We start from the raw sequence: 13286 nt of genomic DNA on the forward strand, positions 1-13286 counted from the left end.
GGGCCATGCACAGTGTATGGACCATGTACTGTGTGTGGACCATGTACAGTGTATGACCATATACTGTGTATGGGCCATGTACTGTGTATGGGCCATGTACTGAGTTTGGACCATGAACTGTGTATGGACCATGGACTGTGTTTGGACCATGAACTGTGTATGGACCATGGACTGTGTTTGGACCATGGACTGTGTTTGGACCATGAACTGTGTATGGACCATGAACTGTGTATGGACCATGGACTGTGTTTGGACCATGAACTGTGTATGGGCTATGGTCTGTGTATGGGCCATGGACTGTGTATGGATCATGGTCTGTGTATGGACCATGGACTGTGTATGGATCATGGTCTGTGTATGGACCATGGACTGTGTATGGACCATGGACTGTGTTTGGACCATGAACTGTGTATGGACCATGGACTGTGTTTGGACCATGAACTGTGTATGGACCATGGACTGTGTTTGGACCATGAACTGTGTATGGGCTATGGTCTGTGTATGGGCCATGGACTGTGTATGGATCATGGTCTGTGTATGGACCATGGACTGTGTATGGATCATGGTCTGTGTATGGACCATGGACTGTGTATGGACCATGGACTGTGTTTGGACCATGAACTGTGTATGGACCATGGACTGTGTTTGGACCATGAACTGTGTATGGGCTATGGACTGTGTATGGGCCATGGACTGTGTATGGATCATGGTCTGTGTATGGACCATGGACTGTGTATGGACCATGAACTGTGTATGGACCATGGACTGTGTATGGACCATGGACTGTGTATGGACCATGGACTGTGTATGGACCATGAACTGTGTATGGACCATGGACTGTGTTTGGACCATGAACTGTGTATGGGCTATGGACTGTGTATGGGCCATGGACTGTGTTTGGACCATGAACTGTGTTTGGACCATGAACTGTGTATGGGCTATGGACTGTGTATGGGCCATGGACTGTGTATGGATCATGGTCTGTGTATGGACCATGGACTGTGTATGGACCATGGACTGTGTATGGATCATAGTCTGTGTATGGACCATGGATTGTGTATGGACCATGGACTGTGTATGGACCATTGACTGTGTATGGGCCACGGACTGCCTATAGGCCATGTACTGTGTGTGAACCATGTAAAGTGTGTGGGCCATGTACTGTGTGTGGGCCATGTGCTGTGTGTGGGTCATGTGCTGTGTGTGGACCATGGACTGTGTATGGACCATGGTCTGTGTATGGGCCATGGACTGTGTATGGATCATGGTCTGTGTATGGACCATGGACTGTGTATGGTTCATGGACTGTGTATGGATCATGGTCTGTGTATGGACCATGGATTGTGTATGGACCATGGACTGTGTATGGACCATGGACTGTGTATGGGCCATGGACTGTGTATGGATCATGGTCTGTGTATGGACCATGAACTGTGTATGATTCATGGTCTGTGTATGGATCATGGTCTGTGTATGGACCATGGATTGTGTATGGACCATGGACTGTGTATGGACCATGGATTGTGTATGAACCATGCACTGTGTATGGACCATGGACTGTGCATGGATCATGGACTGTGTATGGGCCACGGACTGTGTATGGATCATGGAATGTGTATGGACCATGGGCTGTGTATGTACCTTGTACTGTGTATGTAACTTGTACTGTGTATTGGTGGCCGTGTACTGTGTATAGACCATGGTCTGTGTATGTACCTTGTAATCTGTATGTAACTTGTACTGTGTATTGGTGGCCGTGTACTGTGTATGGACCATATACTGTGTATTTATCATGAATCATTGAAAAATTCTGGAAAACGGGACGTCCCAGAAGATTGGAGAAGGGCAAATTTTGTCCCTATCTTCAAAAAAGGAAAGAAGATGGAGCTAGGAAATTACAGGCCAGTGAGCCTTAGTTCTATACCAGGAAAGTTGTTTGAACAAATTGTTAATCAACATGTATGTAAGCTCTTGGCTAAAAATACAGTAATTAACCAGAGCCTGCATGGGTTTGTAGCAAACAAGTCATGCCAGACTAGTCTAACTTCCTGGAATCACTGAATGGGTGGATTACGGAAATACGGTAAATATAGTATATCTCAACTTCAGCAAAGCATTTGATAAAGTATCTCATACTATCCTTATTGAATAAAATTACCAAGTATGGGATTAACAAGTCTACGGATAGGTGGATTCATGACTGGGTCAGTGAATGTACTCAAAGAGTGGTCATAAATGGTTGCAGATCCAATTGGAAGTGTTTCAAGAGGGGTACCACAAGGCTCTGTCCTGGCCCCATCATTTTTATAAATGATCTAGCTAAGGGAACTCATGTACAGTTCCATGAAATTAATGGTGCTATATAAATAATAATAATAACTGAAGGTAAACTAATCAAATTTGCAGATTATGAAAAGCTAGGAGGGATAGCTAACACTAGGGAAGAGAGAGAAAGGATTAAGAAGGCTGTAGTCAAGCTTGAAGAATGGGCAGTGACTAATAGAATGGTATTTAACAGGGAGAAATGCAAGATTCTACATCTGGGCAATAAAAATGAAAAATACATCTATAGAATGGGAGAAATAGAACTAAGCAACAGCACGTGTGAAAAAGACTTGGGTATACTAATAGATCACAGACTGCACAGGAGTCATCAGTGTGATGCAGCAGAGAAAAGGCAATCACAGTTCTGGGATGTATTAAGAGAAGCATATAGTCTAGATCACATGAAGTAATTATCCCCTCTAACCCTCCTTGGTCAGACCTCATCAGGAATACTGTGTCCAGTTCTGGGCACCACATTGTAAAAAAAGACAAGTGAAAAATTGATCAAGTTCAGAGAAGAGCGACCAGGATGGTGAGAGGACTGTAAAGTATGTCCTACAAGGAACGGTTAAAAAGGATCTGGGAATGTTTAGCTTTCAAAAAGGAAGGCTAAGAGGAGACGCAATAGCTCACTTTTGGAGATTAGGCACCAAAAAGATGGACATACATTAGACCTCATCTTCACCCGCCTCTGTTCCCTATCTAATCTCGCAACCTCTCTCTTCCCCCTATCTGACCACCATCTACTCACCTTCTGATCCTTGTCCTTCTCACCTGCCCCCCATGTCCAGCCACTAGCACATCCTCACAGAAATCTCGCACACCTAGACACTCACAGACTCTCAGACTCTCTTCTACCTCTGTCCTCCATATCTTCACTCCACAACACGGACAGCACCACCGCTTTCTACAACGCCACCCTCACATCAGCCATAGACTCAGTCACCCCTCTCATGCATGACAAAGTGCGACAAATCAATAGGCAACCCTGGCACAACAACCTCACCAAAAAACTTCGACAAGCATCCAGGGTCGCGGAGCGGCGTTGGAAGAAAATACGCCTGCCAGACGACTTCACTGCTTTCCATGTACTGTGTATGGACCATGTATTGTGTATTATTTCTTCCCTGGTCACTGCCCAGGAGATTTTCTCCGGTGTGACCTTGCTCTTCTTTCTGACTCAAGGTGGAGATCTGAAGGATGCTATGAAGAAATCTGAAATAAATTATCCGCAGCACTGGACTCTGGGTATAGAAGTGAGCGTTTTCACCTGAGACATGTTCACATGATGCAGATATCAGGGACACATGTTAAAATGACATCTTTCCTGTCCCAGAAAACATTTTTTTAAACATAAATTTTATTGAAATTTTCCTTACATAAATAAAAAATTCTAATACCAAAACATCCACAGTTTACAAAGCCTCCGACCATCACTTCCTGGGCCAGGAAATAAGCAGAAAATGTGTCATTTCAATATGGTGTCACAGTCATCTGTAATGTGTGTTGTGTATGCAGTATTTTTATGATGTCCTGTGTATCTCATGATCCTACGTCCCGTGAATCCCATGTCCTGTGTATCTCATGATCCTATGTCCCGTGAATCCCATGTCCTGTGTATCTCATGATCCTACGTCCCGTGAATCCCATGTCCTGTGTATCTCATGATCCTATGTCCTGTGAATCCCATGTCCTGTGTATCTCATGATCCTACGTCCTGTGAATCCCATGTCCTGTGTATCTCATGATCCTATGTCCTGTGAATCCCATGCCCTGTGTATCTCATGATCCTAAGCCCTGTGAATCCCATGTCCTGTGTATTTGGTGATCCTATGTCCTGTGAATCCCATGTCCTGTGTATCTCATGATCCTATGTCCTGTGAATCCCAAGTCCTGTGTATCTCATGATCCTACATCTCGTGAATCCCATGTCCTGTGTATCTCGTGATCCTACGTCCTGTGAATCCCATGTCCTGTGTATCTCGTGATCCTACGTCCTGTGAATCCCATGTCCTGTGTATCTCGTGATCCTACGTCCTGTGAATCCCATGTCCTGTGTATTTCGTGATCCTATGTCCTGTGAATCCCATGTCCTGTGTATCTCATGATCCTATGTCCTGTGAATCCCAAGTCCTGTGTATCTCATGATCCTACATCTCGTGAATCCCATGTCCTGTGTATCTCGTGATCCTACGTCCTGTGAATCCCATGTTCTGTGTATCTCGTGATCCTACGTCCTGTGAATCCCATGTTCTGTGTATCTCGTGATCCTACGTCCTGTGAATCCCATGTCCTGTGTATCTCGTAATCCTACGTCCTGTGAATCCCATGTCCTGTGTATCTCGTGATCCTACGTCCTGTGAATCCCATGTCCTGTGTATCTCATGATCCTACGTCCTGTGAATCCCATGTCCTGTGTATCTCATGATCCTACGTCCTGTGAATCCCATGTCATGTGTATCTCATGATCCAAAGTCCTGTGAATCCCATGTCCTGTGTATCTCATGATCCTACGTCCTGTGAATCCCATGTCCTGTGTATCTCATGATCCTACGTCCTGTGAATCCCATGTCCTGTGTATCTCATGATCCTATGTCCTGTGAATCCCATGTCCTGTGTATCTCATGATCCAATGTCGTGTAACCTCCCATGATCCTGTGTATCTCATGATCCTACCTCCTGTCAATCCCATGTCCTGTGTATCTCATGATCCTATGTCCTATGAATCCCATGTCCTGTGTATCTCATGATCCTATGTCCTGTGAATCCCATGTCCTGTGTATCTCATGATCCTACGTCCTGTGAATCCCATGTCATGTGTATCTAATGATCCTACGTCCTGTGAATCCCATGTTCTGTCTATCTCATGATCCTATGGCCTGTGAATCCCATGTCCTGTGTATCTCGTGATCCTATGTCCTTTGAATCCCATGTCCTGTGTATCTCATGATCAAATGTCATGTGTAACCTCCCATGATCCTGTGTCTGGAGTATCTCCTGATCCCGTGTCCTGTGTATCCCATGATCCTGTGTATCCCATTATTGTGTCTGGCCACCCTAAACACATGGAAAAATATGGATTATTACAAACTAGGACAGTCCCAGCGCCTGTGTTTGCCAAGTTTGTCAGCATAGTTTTCCCACTTTCCATTCTGACACAATTAACTCTTTGTGTCTTCCAGTCTTGCAGGGAATATGGATATCCATGTCGTGAAGCTGCTGACCCACCTGATTGACGGGCAGGGTTCAAATACAGATAAGGCCACAAGGAACAACTTGGAGATAAGGGGACACTGGGGCCAGTGTTCCGGACTTCTCGGCAGGGATGTGTTCTCTATTCTCTGTTTTAGATCTTAGACTCAGAGTCCCGGATTTCTTTGTGTGCCACCGAGATCAGAGTCCCAGATTTCATTGTGTGCTCCCGAGATCTCCTCCCTAGAGCTGTGATTATAGGGCTTGGAGTGACAAGCTCCACTTTGTGACACCATTCCATCTATGAGATGTGGTATCCTGCACTCCTGATCGTCAGGGGGAGAGGATCGTGAAATACCAAGAGGAGACATGAGGACCGGTCACTGTTCACCTACTGAAGCATGAGGCCATAGGACTGAAAGGCAGCGCACTGATTGGCCGCTTCCTACAAGAATAAATGGCGACCAGTCATAGCTGCCACTGATCAGTAAGCCATCAATGAGCCGTTCCAATGGCGGTTTCCACATCTGTCGCGTTTTTTCTCTGTTGGGTCCCGCAGCCTTAACATCTCGCTTTGGTTTTGTCACACAATGCATTTATAATTTATTGCTCTTCATTTTCATGGTTTTTGTGATTGGTTTCTCACATTGGGATTCTCTAGAAGCAATAGAGAGCAGTCAAAGAGCACAAGATGGCGGGAGTGCGTCCTCCCGTTTCTCTCTTCTAAAGACAAATAAACTGTGCACTTCAAGTCCTAAGCCATCTCCAGCGGGCATGCACAAAGACAAGTCTGTCCAGCCGCATGCGCCATACCCGCCCGACCCGCTCCAGTATTGTACCGTAGCGCCCATGTCTGCGTACTGTGAAGCGCTCCCTGTCCTGTTGAGCATGCTCAGAGCTGACGCTCGTCTGTCCATCCGCGCTTCCATTCATCCTATGATCAAGTCTAATTGTCTATGCAACAGGGGGGGGAGGGTGGTTGGTGGTCTCCATAGTTATCAGCAGTTAATGTTATGCTGTAGGTGGGTTTCTGTGTGACTGCACATTGCTCTGTTTATAGCCCTGTGTGTATGATGTTAGTGGCATGTTTGACTCCAATAAGGATTTTGCCAAAGGCTAGTAGCCATATAGCCTGTGCGACTTGTGTCTTGTCCCAATGCATGGCTCGCGGCTCTGTACTGTGCATGCTTTCATCTCATCTTAGTGATTGCCCCCGTATCTCTCCATGTGTCCGTAATCTAGAATTACCCCTATATGCCAATGTGCGCACTTGTGATTGAAGGTGGTCAGAGAACAAAGACTAGTGACTCAAAGGTCCAAAGTGCGTGACAGCCACTGACAGGACAAGTGCTGGCAGGACAGCCACCAACAGCATGAGTGCTGCCCGGATGACCGCCAACAGCAGGAGCACTGACAGCACAAGTGTTGCCAGGACGGCCACTGACCACACGAGCACTGACAGCACAAGTGTTGCCAGGACAGCCACCAACAGAACGAGCACTGACAACATGAACAAGGGTCAATTGGTTGCGGACCAGACATGTTTGGAGACCACATAATTAAATCATTGCATTCACCCTGGAAGATTCTAGAAAGTTCTTATAATATTGCTATGACCAGCAGAATTGGGCTGCAGAGAAGAATCGCCACCATTAAGAATGCTGTATGCTGGGAGTAGTAGTCATCACATCCTGCAGACCGGTCTCCAGGGAAGAGTACGTCCCACCATTCATATGACAGATGAATGTCAGCGCCGTTGTTCCTGCCATGAATGTAGAATATGATGGGGCATTAGTGAGAGCCACCCATGGAGCTCTGATGGCTCCATCCACCTCGGACTTTGCCGTGTTCTCCAGGGTTTGCCCTTGGCAGGTGGATATTGGAGTGGGAATAATGTGTGGAGTGCACTCAGGAGCTTTTGTCATGTTCAGCTTAGTTGTGGGAGCAGTTGTTGGTGATGTTGCTGCTCTTCCTCAGGATGCACTGTATATATATATTTCTGTACAGCATGTAAATGTCCTCGTATTAGAAAATGATGGAAAAATTACATAAAAAAAGCAAAGGAATTATAATGTTATGAACAACTGTCATGATGATGCCTGCAGTCCATCCGCATTGGTGAGGTAGTGCCTGCCGGTCAGTGAGCTCATGCCCCCCAAACCATCTAACAAGGTGAAGTCGCGCTCCGGGGTCCCAAGTGTTGTGGTGTTCATCCCAGTAATTCCATATCCTCCAATCCACCTGCCATGCTGATGCCATTCCTACCATTATATTCACCCTGATGAAGTCACTCTCTCCAGTCCACTCACCATATTAAGGCCACATCCTCTAGTCTATTCTCAGAGGTGAAGTCACATCCTCAAGTTTTTCCAACCTGGGAGGCCACATCCACCAAAGTTCCCCCCCGAGAGGCCACATCCTCCAGTCTGTTCTCCGAGGTGAAGCCAAATCTTCCAGTCTTTTCACCAACTTAAAGCCACATTCTCCAATCTATTCACCCCGGGAGACCACATCCTCCAGTCCATTCACCCCGGGAAGCCACATCCACCATACTGTTCACCCCGGGAGGTCACATGCTCCTGCTTTTTCTCTGAGATGAAGCCCCATCTTCCAGTCTACTTTTTGTGGTGAAGCCACATTCTCCAGCCTATTCACTGAGATGAAGCCACATCCTCCAGTCTGTTCTTCGTTGTGAAGCCACATCCTTGTCTTTCTAACCCAGGAGGCCACATCCTCCAGTCAGTTCACCCTGGTAGGCCACATTCTCCAGTCTATTCTCCAAGGTTAGGCTACACTCTCCAGTGCATTCACCCCGGGAGGCCACATTCTGCAGTCCATTCACCCCGGGAGGCCACACTCACCTTCACATTCACCCCAGGAGGCCACATCCTCCAGTTCATTCACCGCAGGAGGCCACAACCTCCAGTTCATTCACCCCAAGAGGCCACATCCATCATACTATCCACCCTGCTAGGCCACATCCTCTAGTCTGATCTCCGAGGTGAGGTCACAATCCAGTGCATGCACCTCGGGAGGCCACACTCTCTAGTCCACCTATCACGCTCGTGCTTTCATTTGTATATAAAGAGATTGTAATCCTGTTGACAGAGAAGACATGACATCATGGCCAACAGCGGCTCCGAGCGATAACTAGGACTCGGCTTCTGGGTCGTACCTATCTGCAACGATTCTCACCGTTGATTTGTTTGGTGGTGTCTTGGGGGGAGAGGTAAGAAGATGATGGAAAAGTTTTATATGTAAAATATGAAATTCTATTCAAAGTATAAAATGATAAAGTTTACAGTGGTGCAAAGTGCAATGACCTGACCCTGTATATGAATGATGTGTCCCCCTGTCCGGCTGTGCCCCTAATATCGCTGTGTCACATCCTTGTCGTTATCAGTAATCGGTTGACCCCTTACAAGATATTGTCAACGCAGAATAAAATGAACTTGATATGAGCGTCTTGTCTTCAGGTCTTGTCATTGTTGTCAGGGGATTCACGCTAATGTCTATGGAGAGAGCTTCCGGGGAGATCAAGTCTACAGAGAGCTGTAACAAAGTTGTCACGTGATAAATGTAGGGTGCCACGCTGCCGAATTTACACCACGTAACAACCTAATGAGACAAATTCAGCAGATGCCATTCGACAAAGTGGGGATCACTCCAACCTGGAAAACCCAAGGGACAAGAATCCTGTGTGTGGGGTGGCTGTTTCTATCAGTAGTTTGCACCTGTGCTGCCCCCAGCCATTATAGTGGGGGCTGCAGCATCCTGCTAGTGCATTTATCATCAGGTTTTGGTAAGGCTGTTTTCTTATGGTTTGTTTTTCTTAATTTTTCTGCTAGCTGTTTTTGAAATTAGTGTTAGGACTCACAAGTATGAGCACCCTTGACGTTGGGTTGCAAGCTTACCTATTTTGGCCAAAATATCAACCACTACCTCATTTAATGTATCCATCATATGCATTATTTTTCTCACTTTTTTGCACTTTTTATCATTTTTTGCAGGATGCAGCCAGGCCTCTTTTTGTTGACTGGGTGTACTCTCCCTGTGGGGTGCATAATATTATCGTCGTCATCAATACACTGTAAGCTGGACACTTTGCATCACACATACCTGTGTGACTGGCGTTCTACTCAAGCCTCATTTATGTGCATTTTTTCTACTAGGCAGCCAACCACATCATAATCTGGTAGGTGTGTGGGTGGCTGTTTCTAACAGTAGTTTGCACGTGTGCTGCCCCACCCTTTATAGTGGAGACCTGCTGCATCCTGCTAGTGCATGTATCATCCGACAGGTTTTGGTAAGGTTGTTTACTTATGATATGTTTTTCTTAATTTTTCTATGTTAGCTGTTTTGATCATTGTATTACCTGTACAGTGAGCCTATATACAGAGCTCCTGTGTATAATGGCACTGGTGATCACTGTATTACCTGTACACTATACACTATATACAGAGCTCCTGTGTATAATGTCACCGGTGATCACTGTATTACCTGTATACTGACACTATATACAGAGCTCCTGTGTATAATGTCACTGGTGATCCCTGTATTACCTGTACACAATACGCAATATACAGAGCTCCTGTGTATAATGTCACTGGTGATCCCTGTATTACCTGTAAACTGACACTATATACAGAGCTCCTGTGTATAATGTCACCGGTGATCACTGTATTACCTGTACACTATACACTATATACAGAGCTCCTGTGTATAATGTCACCGGTGATCCCTGTATTACCTGTACACTATACACTATATACAGAGCTCCTGTGTATAATGTCACCGGTGATCCCTGTATTACCTGTACACTATATATACAGAGCTCCTGTGTATAATGTCACCGGTGATCACTATTACCTGTATACTGACACTATTTACAGAGCTCCTGTGTATAATGTCACTGGTGATCACTGTATTACCTGTGCACTATATACAGAGCTCCTGTGTATAATGTCACTGGTGATCACTGTATTACCTGTACACTGACACTATATACAGAGTTCCTGTGTATAATGTCACTGGTGATCACTGTATTACCTGTACACTGACACTATATACAGAACTCCTGTGTATAATTTCACCGGTGATCACTATTACCTGTACACTGACACTGCATACCAAGTACAGATCTCCTGTGTAAAATGGCACTGGTGATCACTATATTACCTGTGCACGGGCACTATATACAGAGCTCCTGTGTATAATGTCACTAGTGATTACTGTATTACCTGTACACTATATACAGAGCTCCTATGTATAATTTCACTGATGATCACTGTATTACCTGTACACTGACACTATATACAGAGCTGCTGTGTATAATGTCACTGGTGATCACTGTATTACCTGTACACTGACACTATATGCAGATTTCCTATGTATAATATCACTGCTGATCACTGTATTACCTGTACATTGACACTACTGAGCTCCTGTGTATAATGTCACTGGTGATCACTGTACTACCTGTACACTATACACTAAGCTGGGTATAATGTCACTGGTGATCACTGTATTACCTGTACACGGACACTATATACAGAGCTCCTGTGTATAATGTCACTAGTAATCCCTGTATTGCCTGTATGCTATACACTATATACAGAGCTCCTGTGTATAATGTCACTGGTGATCCCTGTATTACCTTTACACTGACACTATATACAGAGCTCCTGTGTATAATGTCACTGGTGATCACTGTATTACCTGTACACTATATACAGAGCTCCTGTGTATAATATCACTGGTGATCCCTGTATTACCTGTACACTGACACTATATACAGAGCTCCTGTGTATAATGTAACTGGTGATCCCTGTATTACCTGTACACTGACACTATATACAGAGCTCCTGTGTATAATATCACTGGTGATCCCTGTATTACCTGTACACTGACACTATATACAGAGCTCCTGTGTATAATGTCACTGGTGATCACTGTATTACCTGTACAATGACACTATATACAGAGCTCCTGTGTATAATATCACTGGTGATCCCTGTATTACCTGTACACTGACACTATATACAGAGCTCCTGTGTATAATGTCACTGGTGATCACTGTATTACCTGTACACTGACACTATATACAGAGCACCTGTGTATAATGTCACAGGTGATCGCTGTATTACCTGTACACTGACACTATATAGAGCTCCTGTGTATAATGTCACTGGTGATCACTGTATTACCTGTACACTGACACTATATACAGAGCTCCTGTGTATAATGTCACTGGTGATCACTGTACTACCTGAACACTATACACTAAGCTGTGCATAATGTCACTGGTGATCACTGTATTACCTGTACACGGACACTATATACAGAGCTCCTGTGTATAATGTCACTAGTAATCCCTGTATTGCCTGTATGCTATACACTATATACAGAGCTCCTGTGTATAATGTCACTGGTGATCCCTGTATTACCTTTACACTATATACAGAGCTCCTGTGTTTAATGTAACTGGTGATCCCTGTATTACCTGTACACTGACACTATATACAGAGCTCCTGTGTATAATGTCACTGGTGATCCCTGTATTACCTGTACAATGACACTATATACAGAGCTCCTGTGTATAATATCACTGGTGATCCCTGTATTACCTGTACACTGACACTACATACAGAGCTCCTGTGTATGATATCACTAGTGAACACTATATTACCTGTGCACTATATACAGAGCTGTGTATAATGTCTCCAGGGATCCCTGTATTACCTGTACACTATACACTATACACAGAGCTCCTGTGTATAATGTCACTGGTGATCCCTGTATTAATTACACTGACTATACAGAGCTCCTGTGTATGTCACTGGTGATCACTATTACCTGTACACTATACACTATATACAGAGCTGCTGTGTATAATGTCACTGGTGATCACTGTATTACCTGTACACTGACACTATATACAGAGCTCCTGTGTATAAAGTCACCAGTGATCACTGTATTACCTGTACACGGACAAAATATACAGAGCACCTGTGTATAATGTCACAGGTGATCGCTGTATTACTTGTACACTGACACTATATATAGAGCTCCTGTGTATAATGTCACAGGTGATCGCTGTATTACCTGTACACTGACACTATATACAGAGCTCCTGTGTATAATGTCACTGGTGATCACTATTACCTGTACACTGACACTATATACAGAGCTCCTGTGTATAATGTCACTAGTGATTACTGTATTACCTGTACACTATACACAGAGCTCCAATGTATAATGTCACTGTTGATCACTATATTACCTGTACACTGACACTATATTACCTGTACAATGACACTATATGCAGAGCTGTGTATAATATCACTGGTAATCACTGTATTACCTGTACACTGACACTATATACAGAGCTGCTGTGTATAATGTCACTGGTGATCACTGTATTACCTGTACACTGACACTATATGCAGAGCTCCTGTGTATAATATCACTGCTGATCACTATTACCTGTACACTGACACTACAGAGCTCCTGTGTATAATGTTACTGGTGATCACTGTACTACCTGTACACTATACACTAAGCTGTGCATAATGTCACTGGTGACCACTGTATTACCTGTACACAGACAGTATATACAGAGCTCCTGTGTATAATGTCACTAGTAATCCCTGTATTGCCTGTATGCTATACACTATATACAGAGCTCCTGTGTATAATGTCACTGGTGATCCCTGTATTACCTTTACACTATATACAGAGCTCCTGTGTTTAATGTAACTGGTGATCCC

The 13286-nt window shown here is 44.5% G+C and overlaps 1 protein-coding gene across 3 annotated transcripts in view; it reads left to right on the plus strand.

Annotated features, from left to right (window-relative positions):
* BSN (bassoon presynaptic cytomatrix protein) overlaps window positions 1-8978 on the plus strand; it is a 67696-nt gene extending 58718 nt beyond the window's left edge. The window contains exons 8-9 of one of the 3 annotated variants that reach the window (XR_012227556.1): window positions 3511-3581; window positions 5508-8978. The gene's annotated coding sequence lies outside the window, so the exon portion shown is untranslated. The remainder of the gene's footprint in view (window positions 1-3510; window positions 3582-5507) is intronic. The other 2 variants (XR_012227557.1, XM_073564315.1) reach the window with 2 other exon arrangements.
* Window positions 8979-13286: the final 4308 nt, after the last annotated feature.

Source organism: Dendrobates tinctorius, unplaced genomic scaffold (assembly GCF_039654945.1).
Source record: "Dendrobates tinctorius isolate UK_male_01 unplaced genomic scaffold, ASM3965494v1 ptg000449l, whole genome shotgun sequence".
In the NCBI taxonomy this organism is placed as follows: Eukaryota; Metazoa; Chordata; class Amphibia; order Anura; family Dendrobatidae; genus Dendrobates; species Dendrobates tinctorius.